At 38.1% G+C, this 15,450-nt stretch overlaps 1 protein-coding gene and 1 non-coding gene across 2 annotated transcripts in view; one reads left to right on the top strand and one right to left on the bottom strand.

Annotated features, from left to right (window-relative positions):
• LOC126766148 (uncharacterized) overlaps positions 1–15,450 on the top strand; it is an 897,272-nt gene that overhangs the window by 470,296 nt on the left and 411,526 nt on the right. Inside the window, exon 2 of the mRNA XM_050484014.1 lies at positions 14,912–15,075. The gene's annotated coding sequence lies outside the window, so the exon portion shown is untranslated. The remainder of the gene's footprint in view (positions 1–14,911; positions 15,076–15,450) is intronic.
• LOC126766332 (small nucleolar RNA U3) lies at positions 720–928 on the bottom strand. The gene has a single exon (XR_007668846.1). It is a non-coding gene; the product is annotated as a small nucleolar RNA U3 (small nucleolar RNA).

Raw genomic sequence — 15,450 nt, forward strand, 5'->3', positions numbered from 1 at the left:
ATCGGGTCCATAAACTGCACAAATTTTATTGGCGGCTTGAGATGCATTTTTGCCTTTATCGTAGTAGTACTGTAAAATATGCCGTATTTTCTCTTTATTTTGCTCCATGTTTACGAACGACTTAAAAGAAACGACAATCAATCAAACACTTGTTAGCGCGTGAAATTAGCTTTCCAAAAAGGTATAGCATGACCCGATGCGACGAATAAAACTAGAACTACGCGCTTTCAGCGCCAACTAGCGAAAATACCGCAAGACTTTTTTGACAACCTTTATGTGCATACATACTTATGTATATACTAAGTACATGCTTTGATACCAAATATATACGGATCATATATAAATTATATGCCGAGTCGGTTGCGCATAGAAAATAAACGAATCTGTAGGCGTACATTTCTTTACATTGAAATTAGGATTATATTTCTCATTTAACACCGAAAATGCTCAATTCTGCATGCATTATTACCAAAATATTTAATTAATGTAGGTTTAATAAAAACTGGTGCGTGGAGTGTAGTATGAAAGAAAACTAGTGAGAGGGAAAGGATAAAAATATAGTGGAGTGACCAACACTTTCTTAAAATCACATTTTATAAATTTATTATGCACATTTTATAAAGCAAAGTCCAAATCAATTATCATTTCTGGGTCCTGGCGGATTGATATCTATAATATTTACAATTGAATTATGATTATTTGTATAAAACCTTGGAATCACCAGTCAGAAGTCGTTTTATCCGTTGTAACCGAGCGATCATCGAAGAAACATCATTTCTAATATGCCACAAGACAAAATTAGAAATGAAGTCCATAAACCTCACGCTGTCAGATAAAACGATTCCTCATCGCGGGTGCTAATACTTTCGATTTGCAAAGAAAGTAAATGAAGACTGACTACAGAAATGATCCTGTTAAGCAGGGATAATGGGATGCCCAACTTATTCCAGTGTAAGAGCGCCTCAAAATAAGCGTTTTTTATAAAATTTCCATTGTGGCCACATCGAACAAAATAAGAATTTTTGGGCATTTAAATTGAAACACCCAACATTTATTACGATTGCAAATTATTATATACAGGACTTTTAATATATGACGAAACTACTTAAATCTTTTTTTATGATTTTATGATATATTAAAACAACTGACTTTTGATATTTCACTACTCAATACTAACAGACTTAATGTTAGTTCTCCTTTAATAAATGTTTTTAATCATTTGTAATTGAAAATTAATTATTCTATGCATCGCATTGCAAAACGTTTCATGAAATATACATATTTAAATTTCGAATTTTGTTTGATTTTCATTGTTTTAAATTTTTATTAGCGATCTTGAACGGCGGCAACAAATTCCTCCGTTTACATATATTTTTGGTATAATTTCAATCTGGCCGTTCCAGTCATTCCAATTGCAAAACGTCAAAACCTACCCAATCCAGTCAACTGTCAAAGTTCGGTAGGTAAGCGGTTCTCACATTTCCAGTGACAGGAGAGTTGGGGATCTCTTTATCTCTGCTGTGAAGTATAGTCTTAACTTTTCAACAGCCAACGCAGAGTATTTCAACCAAAAGTTACACAAAATAGTTGAGAATTCGCAGAAATGAAACAGAATGAAACAAACATACATATGCGTACACATGTGAATATGTCACCAACCAAAAATTGAAGCATTTTTCTACAAAAACAACAATAGCTCAAATAGCATAAGCATGGCAAGTGCTTCAAGTTCTCTGCTTTACTCTCATTCTCTCTTTCTCTCTCGCGTTAATTGTTCAACGCTATTCCCTCTCCACTGAAGCGTTAAACAATTATCGCAACCTTTTCCGAAGTCGTATAAGAAGTTTAACTTCAATAAGTTATATGTTTACTAGGGTGATTCAAAAAATTTTTTTTTTTTTTTTTTTTCAATTGGTACTCGCAAAAATAGGTTCCTAGACACCTCTAAGAAAGCCTCTCCAAATATGAGTTTTTAATTGTAACGGGAAGGTCCTGCGCCTAACGGTTTTCTATTTTTTCTTATTATCAGATAGAAAAATTTATATCTCGCTTCCAACTACTTGAAAAAATATCTTGTTAATTAGGTTTTGTAGGAAATTGAATGCTCTAAAATATGGTCTCTTATGATTTTTTCGTAAACCCAACCGTTTAAAAGATATTAACGGTTGAAATTTGACTATTTTTGGAAAAATTCTTTATTTCTTATTAATTTTATAACTCAATGAAAAAAAATTATTATACAATTATCCCGAATAGATTTTTGGAGAGGCTTTCTTAGAGGTGTCTAGGAACCTATTTTTGCGAGTACCAAACGAAAAAAAAAATTTTTTTTTTGATCCACCTTAATATGCATTGATGTTTGACGGTGAATATCTCGTAAACGCTTAACTTAATCGAAATATCATAGTAGACCATTTTTATAGAGCATTCAATTTCCTACAAAACCTAATTAACAAGATATTTTTTCAAGTAGTTGGAAGGGAGATATAAATTTTTCTATCTGATAATAAGAAAAAATAGAAAACCGTTAGGCGGAGGACCTTCCCGTTACAATTAAAAACTCATATTTGGAGAGGCTTTCTTAGAGGTGTCTAGGAACCTATTTTTGCGAGTACCAATTGAAAAAAAAAAAAAAAAATTTTTTGAATCACCCTAGTGTTTACATATTTATTTGCTGGGCATATGTTTAATGACACATTAAAAGACCAAGCGGTCGCGCAAATTTACGTACATATGAATATAATGTAATTATGTGTGCATGTAAGCAAATATGACAGACCATACGTATAATATTTGTAAATTTGTATGTAAATGTGTACACTTATTGAGCTTCATGTGAAATCTCCGTTGTCACATACTATACAACCAATGTCGAAGAGTCAATGTGTCGAAAAACTGACGCGACGACAAAGCGTCACAACCTTGTGTAGTTGGTAGAAAATCCGAGCTGTGCCGAAAACACAAACGAACGATCGCCAATTGCCACTGCTTCCCTTGCCGCCGTAACAGCCTCTCCAGCAAACTAGCGTAAATATGTATGTTTATGGATGTTTATGGATGAGTAAAAATTACATACATTTATATCGACGCATAAAATTTGCAGAAACGTTAGATTGGTTCATGACATTTACTTTTTGATAATTTCATTTAAATGTTGACTCATAATATGGCCATTTTGAGGGAAAACTTCGGAGAACAATTCATCTCAAGAAATGGACCCGTAAGTTGGCCACCAAGATCATGCGATTTAACGCCTTTAGACTATTTTTTGTGGGGCTACGTCAAGTCTAGTCTACAGAAATAAGCCAGCAACTATTCCAGCTTTGGAAGACAACATTTCCGAAGAAATTCGGGCTATTCCGGCCGAAATGCTCGAAAAAGTTGCCCAAAATTGGACTTTCCGAATGGACCACCTAAGACGCAGCCGCGGTCAACATTATCTTCAAAAAGTAAATGTCATGAACCAATCTAATCATGAGATTTTGCAAATTTTACGTTTTTTTTTAAAAAAAAAGTTATCAAGCTCTTAAAAAATCACCCGATATATGTGCTACATATAGACTGTTTACTACATCAAAAACGGCGCGCGCCTATAGATGTTTCACATCAAAAAACGGCGCGAAGCTTAAAAATAGAATAATTAAAAAAAGAAAAACAAGACTACCAACATATTGGGAAAAACACATACTTTTGTATGTAAATAAGTACGGAACATATAAGCAAAACGGAAAGGAAAAATCCCTCACGGTGACATACCCCAATCTCAAATACATCAGCAGTAAAGCGGAGAGAACACCAGTATAAAGGAATTGAACGCAGTGACATTGGCCCCCAAGTCATAGCCTCAGACAAAGCCCTCAAAGACCCTTGAAGCGTCACAAAGTGAGTGTATCGGCTCCATCTATTCTTTTAAAATTTGTAATTATTGGCATACACAATGTTGAAAGTAACAGTTCATCTTTCTAAAATGTATACATTGTATACATACATACAACCTGGGGTCGAATCGTTACATCCGTGAACGTATCACTCGTCACGTAAAATCCTGTATTTCGTATTATGACATACGTGATCGTAACGCTTCTATCGTAATCTGGCATGATGACATACGTGAACGAGTATATAAACGTATCCGTTCGTTCGAATCGTCATTCGAACGCGAACTACCAATCGTAATAGACAAATTTATGGAAATGTGAGCAAAATTTTTTTAAATTTTAAGTGTTTTATAATTTTTAGTAATAAAGAACAAAAAACAAGAAACCAATGAATGGAATATCTCATTAAAAATTAAAAAAACATGTATTTATATGAACAAATTTTTGTATTTTAGTTGACAATAAAAATAAAATTATTTACAAGGTTAAGGACATATACGTTTTTGAATTAAATTTGTTAAAGAATACTCTATTTGATCTCTTATCGTTTGGTCGATTACGGTGAAGCGGTTCGCTACCCCGGTGTCCATTTCTAGTATGTGATAAGAATCGCAAATTTGGGGGTCGTAACTTTTTGGAAATTTTATGCAGATGTTACGTAATGCCTCAAAAACGTTAGCAAATCTTCCACTTTTGTGGGGTGATACCTTCCTCTCTTGCCATATCCTAAAATTCTCCACCGTCTTTTTAAGATTCCAATGCTTTGTTCAACGATACCTCTATAAAGAAAATTTTGTTAATGAGGATTCATAATTTTTTGTTACACCTACGCTATAGCTACGATGTCTTAGCTATTTCCGCACTATTTTTTATGCCCATTACTTTCACTAGAGCTCAAATAAAAATAATAAAGTTGGATTCATTTTGACATTTAATTAGCTTTTGTTAGTTTATTGAAAATTTCGCAACAGTTTTGATAATTCCACATCTATTGTCACCTAAAAATACGATCCAAAGCAATGTGGAATTAAGAAACTATTGTGAAATGAAAATACATTACGATCCGTTTGCTAACGTACATATGTCATAATGCCAATCACCGCATACGATTGACGTATCCCGTAATTTTCTTTCGTGTGTTTGCCGATCCGTGCCCGGATGTAACGATTCGACCCCTGTTTGAACTTACGGTTAATTTCCAGGAAACCGAAAACCAAATATATGTATGTAAAAAAACACACAAAATTAATAAAAAAAATGTTTCAAGTATAGTCTTGACAACATTTTTCGGCAATATCCCTTATACTCAAAACGGTATAAGTAGGATTACGCAAAAAGTCAGCTAGGGCAATTTCAAAAATTAAAAGAGAAAAGAAAAAGAACAAAAACAACCATACATTTATGCACAATATTTACCACGTATGTACACATCTATATTACATACTTATATTACCAAAGTTGGAAAGCAAATTAATGTAACATACACACATACATATGTATGTATGTATCACCAACAACGTCAAAATTCTACAAAATTTGCATGTGTACTAAAAGTGCATACCTGCAATTTCCAATTCCTCTTCCCGCGTTATTCGTAATGCAAAATAATATACAGACATACATACGGCATACAATTTGCCTATGTTGTTATATATAACATACATAGGGTACAAAATTAAATTAAAATTTTAAAACTTATCGAAAATAATTACAAAATTTCGAAAAACTAAGCGGAGCGGTAAACGTGAAAGTTTAATTATTAAAAATTTTAAATTTTATTAATTAAAAACAAAAAAAACATAAATATATATATTGTCAAAATAAAACAGAAAAAAATTAAGAATTGGTAGAAAAAGTGCATACGTATTGGTATTCAATTGTCATATATAATTGGTTGTCAAAAAAGTCTTGTGGTACTTTTATTGAATTTTTTTTTATTGAAATTGAAATGAATTTTTGATGACTCATGCCCAGCTCTTGACCGATGCTACGGCTGCTACTATGCCGGTCTCTTTCGACCAATTCAGCGATTTTATCACTATTTTCGACGACAGGCCTTCCTGAGCGTGGCGCATCTTCTCCACCTCTACACCAGAACGAAAACGTTGAAACCATCGTTGTGCGGTGGAAATGGAAACTATGTATATCGGGTCCATAAACTGCACAAATTTTATTGGCAGCTTGAGAGGCATTTTTGCCTTTATCGTAGTAGTACTGTAAAATATGCCGTATTTTCTCTTTATTCTGTTCCATGTTTGCGACGCTATAACTCAAGAACGACTTAAAAAAAACGACAATCAATCAAACACGCGTTAGCGCGTGAAATTAGCTTTCCAAAAAGCTATAGCATGACCCGATGCGACGAATAAAACTAGAACTACGCGCTTTCAGCGCCAACCCATTATATTCAAAGACAAATCAGCACATTTTCAGCAATACCCCTTGTTCTTGTTAACATACAAGCAAACAGGATTGTAAGCATACTTATAACGTATGCACATAAACGCGCACATATCGTACACTCATAGGCAAAAGTTGTTAACCTTTCTTCGCAATCGCTAATATACACAGGTATATGCAAAGAAGTACGAAACAATAAATAATAAAATATAAAGAGAGCAAAAACAAAGTTAATAGTTCAACTTAAGAAGAACCGGTAATAAGGAAGAAATACGCGGTCGTTATTTCATACATTGCGTATATAACAAAAATACAATTTTATTTATCTTAACCCTGGTCGAGACCAACGGTCTGATACACTTAGTCGAGACCAATGGTGCTTGGCTAGGCCAAGTGGTGTTTACATACATTTGTATGGAAATACGTGTTGTATTTACGCTCATATATGTACAATATAGATACATTTTTGAAATTTCTTACCTCTCGATTTGGTTGAAATAAAATTGACTGCCTTGTTCACGCTTGGCGTAGCAATAGCGTTCACAAAAAATTTTACATTTTGAGAAAAATTACATTTTTTCTTAACCTTTTAAAACGCTCTAGCGGCTACAGTATTTAACCTAGGTGGGTTAAATAAATTGCACCGGTTAGGTAATTTAAAGAGCTTTCAGGAAATGTATAATTCGCTTTAATTTCTTTCCCATATTTTCACTTTTCTCATATTATCTAAATGCGGAGACTCTAAGGAATCTAAATCAATACAGTATCTAAAAGTACAAAACATGATTTCTGAAGAAAAGAGCCCATGTACACCTGCAGAAGCTACACGCTCAAAGCAAGGTGCTACAAAACAAAAAGGTTGAAAGATATTTCATATACTAAGTTTATTGCCGAGAGTGACAGTCTAATTCGATATTGCACTCGATTGTCAATTCTGAATCGGTATTAGAAATCAAAAAGAAAACTAGGCAATTTCTGGACACGTCTCCAAGCTACTAATGACGCAATAGTAGGATCTGACGAATCAGATCTACCTGAAAATTTCAAATCCTCCGCTTACGCCAAATATGAAAACAGCTTAGACCAGTACTAAGAAACGAAGGCTATGGTGTCCGATGAATTGAAATTAATTAAAGCAAAAGCACCTACTCCACAACCGAGAGTAGAGCCACCACAAACTCAAAGAAAAGAAGCTAGTTCAGGCATCCACTTCAGGGTGCCCGCATGTGACACTGAAATTTTACATGGTGGTTATGAACAATGGCCGTCACTCCGGGACATGTTTGCATGTGTGCATCACCAACCATCCAAAATTATCACAAGCGTAAAAATTGTATCACCTCCGATTCAAAACAAAAGGTCAAGCAGGCGTAATAGTCAAGCAGTTCGCTCTTAAGGCGAAAATTTTTGCTTGGGAAACTCTAAAAGCACGTTACGAGAACGAAAGAATATTAGTCGATAAACAAGTGACAATAGTAATTAATTTACCAAATTTACCAAAAACTCAGAAAGAAACAAGTGAATAATTCATAAAATTTCAATCCACTGTTTCAAATTGCTTGTCGGTTCTATCGAGACAGAATATTCCTACAGACAAATGGTACCCCATTCTGGTAAATATAAACACATCTGCATTACCAGAAAAATGGTTACTTTTGCGGGAACAATCGCTCTCATCACGACGAAAATGCCCAAGGGTAGATACAAAAACGGTCAGAACCAGAAACGTTCAAGACGACCTAAATCGAAGCTTCATTAGGCCCCAAGCTAGTAACAACAACAACTTAAATCGTCGTTTTTTCAAAACACAACCGTTCATATCCTAACAAAACAAACATACGTCATGCGAACTGTTTAAAGAAGGGCACAAGCTGAAATCTTGCGAGAAATTTAAAAAATTAAATATTAACGAAAAAACAATTTCGTGAGAACGGAAAAAATGTGTACCAACTGTTTGTCTCATGCGCATACGCTCATAGATTGCGAAAGCTAGCTAGAAAAAGCGCAGGAGTCTGCGAAAAAATTGCTGCGTTGGCAAATTGACAACGGCCAAAGATAAGCAGAATATCATCGTCGGAGGCTATTTAGCCATGCGATTGCCAACGTCACATACCAAGAATTGACATTCACACCTCATACCCGAATGAGACGGAGATAATGACTGTTATCAGAGCATCAAAGAACAACAAAACTCCTGGGCCGGATAAGATCAACCCAGAACTCCTGAAGGCTGATCCTCAGACGACTGCGCGGATACTGTTTCCTCTATTCAAAGATATTTGGTCGTCAGAATAGATACCAGACGAGCTGAAAGAAGGACTTATCGGAATGTAAAAATTAGAAAGCAATAATACTACTAAGTATGGTGAATAAAATAATAACGCACATAATTCACAAAAGGTTATCGCTGATGCATGGGCTACGTAAAGAACATACTAGTTTCAGACCCCATTGCTCATGTGTCGATCACATCAACACCTTACGAGTGATTGTAGAGCAGTCGGTAGAGTGGCGAACTCCTTTATACCTTTGCTTTATCGATTTTGAGAAAGCGTTCGACACTCTCAAAAATGATGCGTTTTGGAGAGCCCTAGTAAGCAAAGGAGTTCCGGAAAAACTAATTAACCTAATAAAACAGCTGTACTCAAGAGCTAGTTGTCGAGAAAGGTGAGGAAATATTTTAAGTAGCGTCATCCAAGTCAAGACTGGTGTCAGGCAGGGTGCGTGCTATCTCCCCTTTTATTCAATTTGGTATTATATTTGGTAATGCGTCAAGCGTGTGCGACTAACAGAGGAATATCTTGGGGTTTAAGCGGTTGCCTAGAAGATTTGGACTATGCGGATGATATCTGTCTGTTGTCTCATAAATATTCGCACATCTCCTTGAAACTTGAAGCTGTTAGTGATTTCGCCACACAAACTGGAGTTAAAATTAATAGAGCGAAGACAAAACTAATGTGCATCAACACAACCGAAACGCCAAACCTACAGATTGCTGAAACATGTCTCGAAGAAGTCGACGAGTTTTGCTATTTAGGTAGCATTATAACTAAAAATGGTGGATCGTATATCCAAAGGTCGCGCTGCCTTCGGAATATTGAGTAATGTCTGGAGATCAACACATACGTACGAAGCTAAAAATATTCGATTCAAGCGTGAAATTCGTTGTATTATATGGCTGCGAGACGTGGAATATTGCAGCGAATGTTTTACAATTGCTGCAATCCTTTCTTAATCGATGTCTTCGAAACATTATGCGGATATTCTGGCCTAACGTTATTAGCAATGCTAACCTCTGGATCGTAACGAAACAGCTACCGATCCATATCGAAATTTGACGTCGTAAATGGAAAGGGATCGCCCACAATCTGCGAAAGCCCACGATGACATTAGCAGAACAGCGCTAGATTGGAATCCGCAAGGAAGCCGAAGACGCGGGAGACCAGCCAACACCTGGAGACGGGAAGTCGAAGCAGAAGCACGAAAAGTGGTAATTCTTGGAGAGATAATGCATAGCTTTAATTAAAATTAATTATAATTTGTTTATTGAGGCTCTATGTTCCACCTAGGAACTATGGTAAAATATGTATATACAATGCCATAAGGGATATAACTCAATACATCATATTACAACTTTTTCCAGCTTCACTCAAAATAACGCCAATGTTAAAAGAGCTGGGGGATTCATTGCAACAGCAAATCCGACTTACAAAACTACAAGGCTACAACTGCCAACAAAACTGGCCAATTTTGAAATTGGGCAATAGAGTAGTACAAAACTCAAATAAAATCTACCCATCACCCTTATTTCCTCCCAAGCGAATAAGCACATTCAAGCAGAAGCTATTGTCTTACCGCAACTAACAAATATGCTTCAAAGCTATCATATAAATAGCAAGCATTGGCAAAAGGTTTCACACCTTAAGTTAGCAGACCCCAACTGCAACAGTCCCGCTCAAATAGACATTCTATTAGGCAGCGATCTCATTCCACAAATAATACTCGAAAGTGTTGAGAAATTTCGAAAACACCTCAGGCACAAAATATCATTTTCGTTTGGATACTAAGTTGCGGAACCAGTTACAACGATGACAACCAACGTTGAGGAAATCTCAAACGAATACATTAATACACGACTGAAGAAGTTTTGGGAATTAGAAGATCACCCCCTCATATCTAACACAACCCTAGAAGATCGATATTGTAAAGATTTTTACAAAGCCACAACTACTCGATAAGATAATTGCCGGTACGTCGTACGACTACCACTAAAGTCAGAATTTCCCCACACACTCGCCTTAGGTCATACCCGCAAATGTGCTATCCAACAGTTTTTAAGTGTGGAAAAAAACCTACTTAAAACAGGCGAGCTAAAACTAGAAAACGATAGCGTCTTAGGAGAATACCGCCATTTAGACAATATGGAGGAAGTCAGCTCTGAACGCGCAAAGAACCATAAATCTTTCGCAGAACTTTTAGGTCGAAATGAGCAACGTCCACTCATCAGATGTTGTCATCGTCCATGCCTCTGCACCATATAGCAGGACGGAAATAATGAGCGACTTATAAAGTTTGGTTTTTGTTCGTTGAGAGAGGACTTTACTTCTCAGTTCTCTCCTCAGTCCGAAGTAGCACCTGTTGGGTTGAGTTATTCTGCGTTGGCTTTCCAGGCTGACATTGTTGTTGGTGTTGATGCTGGTTCTTAAATAGACAAAATTATCTACAACTTCGAAGTTATGGCTGTCAACAGTGACATGGGTGCCAAGTCGCGAGTGCGACGACTGTTTATTTGATGACAGGAAATACTTCGTCTCGCCCTCGTTCACCACCAGACCCATTTACTTCGGAGCCTTACCCATTTTGGAGAAAACAGAACTAACGACGCGGTTGTAAGGCCAATGATGTAAATATCATCAGCATATGTGAGCAGCTGTACACTATTATAGAAGATTGTCCCTTCTCGATTCAGTTATGCAGCTCGAATTATTTTCTCCAAAAATAGATTAAAGAAGTCGCTCGAAAAAGAGTCGCCTTCTCGGAAACCTCGTTTGGTATCGAACGGCTCGGAGAGGTCCTTCCCGATCCTAACTTAGCTTTTGGTGTTGCTCAGCATCAGTTTACACCGCCGTATTAGTTTTGCGGGATACCAAATTCAGATATAGCGCCATAAAGGCAACTCCTTTTAATGCTGTCAAAGGCAGCTTTGAAATCGATGAAGAGGTGGTGTGTGTCGATTCTCTTTTCACGGGTCTCTTCCAAGATTTGGCGCATGGTGAATATCTGGTCAGTTGTTGATTTTGTGTTTGAATAGCTCGGCCGGCAATCCAGTCGGCCCCAACCGCTTTGTTGTTCTTCGAACTTCTTCAAGGTCGGGCAATGGAAATTTGCTCCGTCGTCTTCGAATCGGGAATCAGGTCCGCCTTCTCCTGGCGTTGTAATTTAAATCCATTCAGCAGGCGGGAGAAGTGTTTCCTCCATAATTTTAGTATGCTCTGGGCATCGGCCACGAAAAGGAAAGTACAACAGAAACTTTGGGGATTCAATGGAATGCGATATCTGACCAGTTTTCATACACTACTAAGTTAATATCCGCACTATCCGTTATAATAAAGAGGCAAACTTTATCTTCGGGGGCAAAATTTTTCGATCCCGCAGGATGGCTTTCGCCAATTATGAAACAAGCGAAAATCCTAATGATATTTCACTGATACAAATCCCACGATGAATAAATTATGCCCTATGGCACAAAGTCGAACTACATGGCTTCTGTGACGCCTCTGAAAAGGCATATTGTTCCACCATCTATGTGCGCACACAATCCGACACAAATATAAAGTATATCTCTGGTCTGATTCCGAAATTGTATTAGCCTGGTTAGAAAAAAACACCACATTCATGGAAGACATATATTTCCAATCGAACGTCTCAAAGCCTTGACCTAGTGGGATCAGCCACTTGGCAACACGTAGCCAGTGCTGACAATCCTGCCGATCTAGGTAAAAGAGGGTGCAAGCCTCTGCACTCAGTCACCATCACTCTTTGGTGGGGTGGTCCGCGATGGTTAACAAAATCTCCCGATTCTTGACTACGATCGCCCATGCGCAACGTAATTGCCCCAGAAAGTCGAAAAATCGACTCTTCTCACACGACATTAGATGATACCGACATTCTTAAACGCTTTTCATCATACTCCCGAGCACTTAGGCTTACATGTTTAATTTCATAAAGCGGCTCAAAATTAAAGTGAAGGGAGAACCCACGCTGTACACCCAAGGCGATACATTGACGCACCTAGACCTAGAAAAGGCAAAGGTCGCTCTTATCACTTATACTCAATCGCGCCACTTCAGCAGTGAGATGTCACTACTAAGAGAATTGAAGCCGATTGACAAAAAGAGCTCACTATTAATACTAAATCCATTTCTGGATACGAAAGGTCTGCTTCGTGTTAAAGGTCGGCTTGCCAAGTCAAGCCTGACATATAACGAACGCCATCCTCTAATAATACTAGAGAGGTCTCGACTTGTTACATTGCTCCTAGAGTATATACCCATACTAATGTTGCACACTGAACATCGCCTAATGCAGCATATAATCCGCCAAGAGATCTATATTTCTCGACTTAAGCCTCAAATATAAAAGTTCATTTTCATGTGCAAGATCTGCACTATGCATAAACAGAAGATGAGGACGCAGATTATGGGGAGGTGGGGGGTGGTAGGGGTTTTCACTTTCGACAAATCGATTTTTTTGGCTTATCTTATTGTTTAAGATTTCAAGAATATGTCCTTAAAATTATAAGTAATATGCTTAGAGTTATCGTCTTATTAGTCTCCTGGCCTTTAACGCTCTAACTCTAACAGATGAGGGCTATTGTCCTGACTCTTAAGGTAAATCCAAGTAGAAAAAGCCATTAAAATATATTTTATATTTATATGAATACTATACACTACAATACCTTAAAAGAAGACACGATCGTCAGTTTGTCATTGGACGTTCGGCTGTGCGCTTGTCATTTTATAGTTATTTAAAAAAAAATTCCTGTCTCAAAATGCTGAGAGTAAGTAAAGTTTCAAGAGGAGACCGTGAAAGTGGAAGAACTTATTTGTGTAGATCAAAAAAACGGTTTAATCCAAATAAATTAATTAAAAATGAGACCATCACAAAAAGTGCTTCATCGAAAAAAATCAAGCTAAAACCAGTGCAAGTGTACCAGAAGACGTTGAAAAACATTACCGAATCTTAGATTTTTTGCTTGTTTTTTCAACCATCGCAAGTTAAGTGAAATGTGCTCAGTGTAATGGTTCAGTTGAGTTTGCAAGCTGTAAAAAAGAAGGCCTTGGCTTCCAAATCCAAGTCAAATATGCAAATTGTGATCCACGCTATATACCGTCGAGTGAAAAAACTGGTCATCGCTATAAAATAAACACTCGTTTTGCCTTTGTAATGCGTACATTAGGTTTGGGCTTAGCAGGTTGCAATAAGTTTTGAGGGCTTATCATCTTATTTGGATCTCATGGAATCAATTAGCTCTGTTTAAATGAGTTAAGCATCCGCCCACTCTACCCGGTAAAACTGGCGCATCCTAATAAAATAGCTCAATTCACCACAGCTGATAACACCACACCCAGCTAGCGGTCACCACACGACGACATCGCATGCCGCTAAACCAACAATAAGGATTTGAATACTCGCCATACACACATTCGTTATCTAATATTCGTTCGACAAAAGTCGCCCATCCAAAACGTTTCATACTTTCCAATCCACGCTGGGCCGCGGAATTCTCACTTTGGCTTCAATCGTCATCGTCCCAACCGCGCCGACAACGATCCAACTCATCCTAATTCGATTCGACGCGATATATCATTTTCGCAAAACATTGTAATGCAAACAACGGATAACTTTGAATAAATTGTACCTTTTAAATAATCAACTATTTTTTTATTTTAAACACTCGCGCGAGTGTAAGCGCATACCGATTCACAACAGACGAAAAAATTAATGACGTGGAGAAAATGGGAGGATGGAGTCTGTGTAGAAGTTCACGCAAGTGAGGAAAGTTCTCTGATCGCCATTCACTTGGGAGTGGCCAGAAACGATTCTTTTACACATGGCTCAAGCAGCTCACTACTTCCGGTCTTTGACCAAGTATCCTCTGGGTAGCCTAAGAACATCCGTTCGAAGGCGAGCTGATGTGAGAAGGCGAAACATCCCCTACATAGGGTTGTGCGCTGGGTTTGGGACCCGCCACGTAAAAAACGCACCCAATGGAAAAGAATAACAAGCCTCGGATGAGAGACCCCCCTTTTTGATGACGACCATGGCAAACGAAATAAGGACTACGATTTGAGGGCATGCACCTGGAATGTCCGGACCCTTAATTGGGAAGGTGCTGCTGCTCAGCTGGTTGATGTCCTCGTTAGAGTGAAGGCTTACATCACCGCCGTCCGAGAAATGCGATGGACAGGAAAGGGACAGAGACGAATAGGCCCTTGTGACATTTACTACAGTAGCCATATAAAGGAGCGCAAGTTTGGTGTTGGATTCATGGTGGGAGAGAGATTCCGTCGCCGAGTACTATCATTCACTCCGGTGAATGAACGTCTAGCCACATTCCGCATCAAAGCGAGGTTCTTCAGCATATCGCTGATTTGCGCCCACGCCCCGACGGAAGCGAAGGACGATGTTATCAAAGAAGCCTTTTATGAGTGCTTGGAGCGCACTTATGAAGGCTGCCCCCGCCACTATGTCAAAATCGTGCTTGGCGACTTTAACGCCAGGGTGGGCAAAGAAGGTATCTTTGGCACTACGGTCGGTAAATTCGGCCTCCACGACGAAACATCCCCTAATGGGTTGAGGCTGATTGACTTCGCCGGGGCCCGAAATATGGTTATCTGTAGTACTAGATTCCAGCATAAGAAGATTCATCAAGCTACCTGGCTGTCTCCGGATCGAAAAACTACCAACCAGATCGATCATGTTGTGATAGACGGAAGACACGTCTCCAGTGTTTTAGATGTGCGTGCGCTCCGAGGTCCTAACATCGACTCGGACCACTATCTTGATGCAGCTAAGATTCGCACCCGCCTCTGTGCAGCAAAAAAACGCGCGCCACCAGAGCAGGGAAGGTTCGTCGAGACAGCTGCAACCACAACAGACAGCGAACGAT

This window comes from Bactrocera neohumeralis, unplaced genomic scaffold, assembly GCF_024586455.1.
Source record: "Bactrocera neohumeralis isolate Rockhampton unplaced genomic scaffold, APGP_CSIRO_Bneo_wtdbg2-racon-allhic-juicebox.fasta_v2 cluster11, whole genome shotgun sequence".
Lineage (NCBI taxonomy): Eukaryota > Metazoa > Arthropoda > Insecta > Diptera > Tephritidae > Bactrocera > Bactrocera neohumeralis.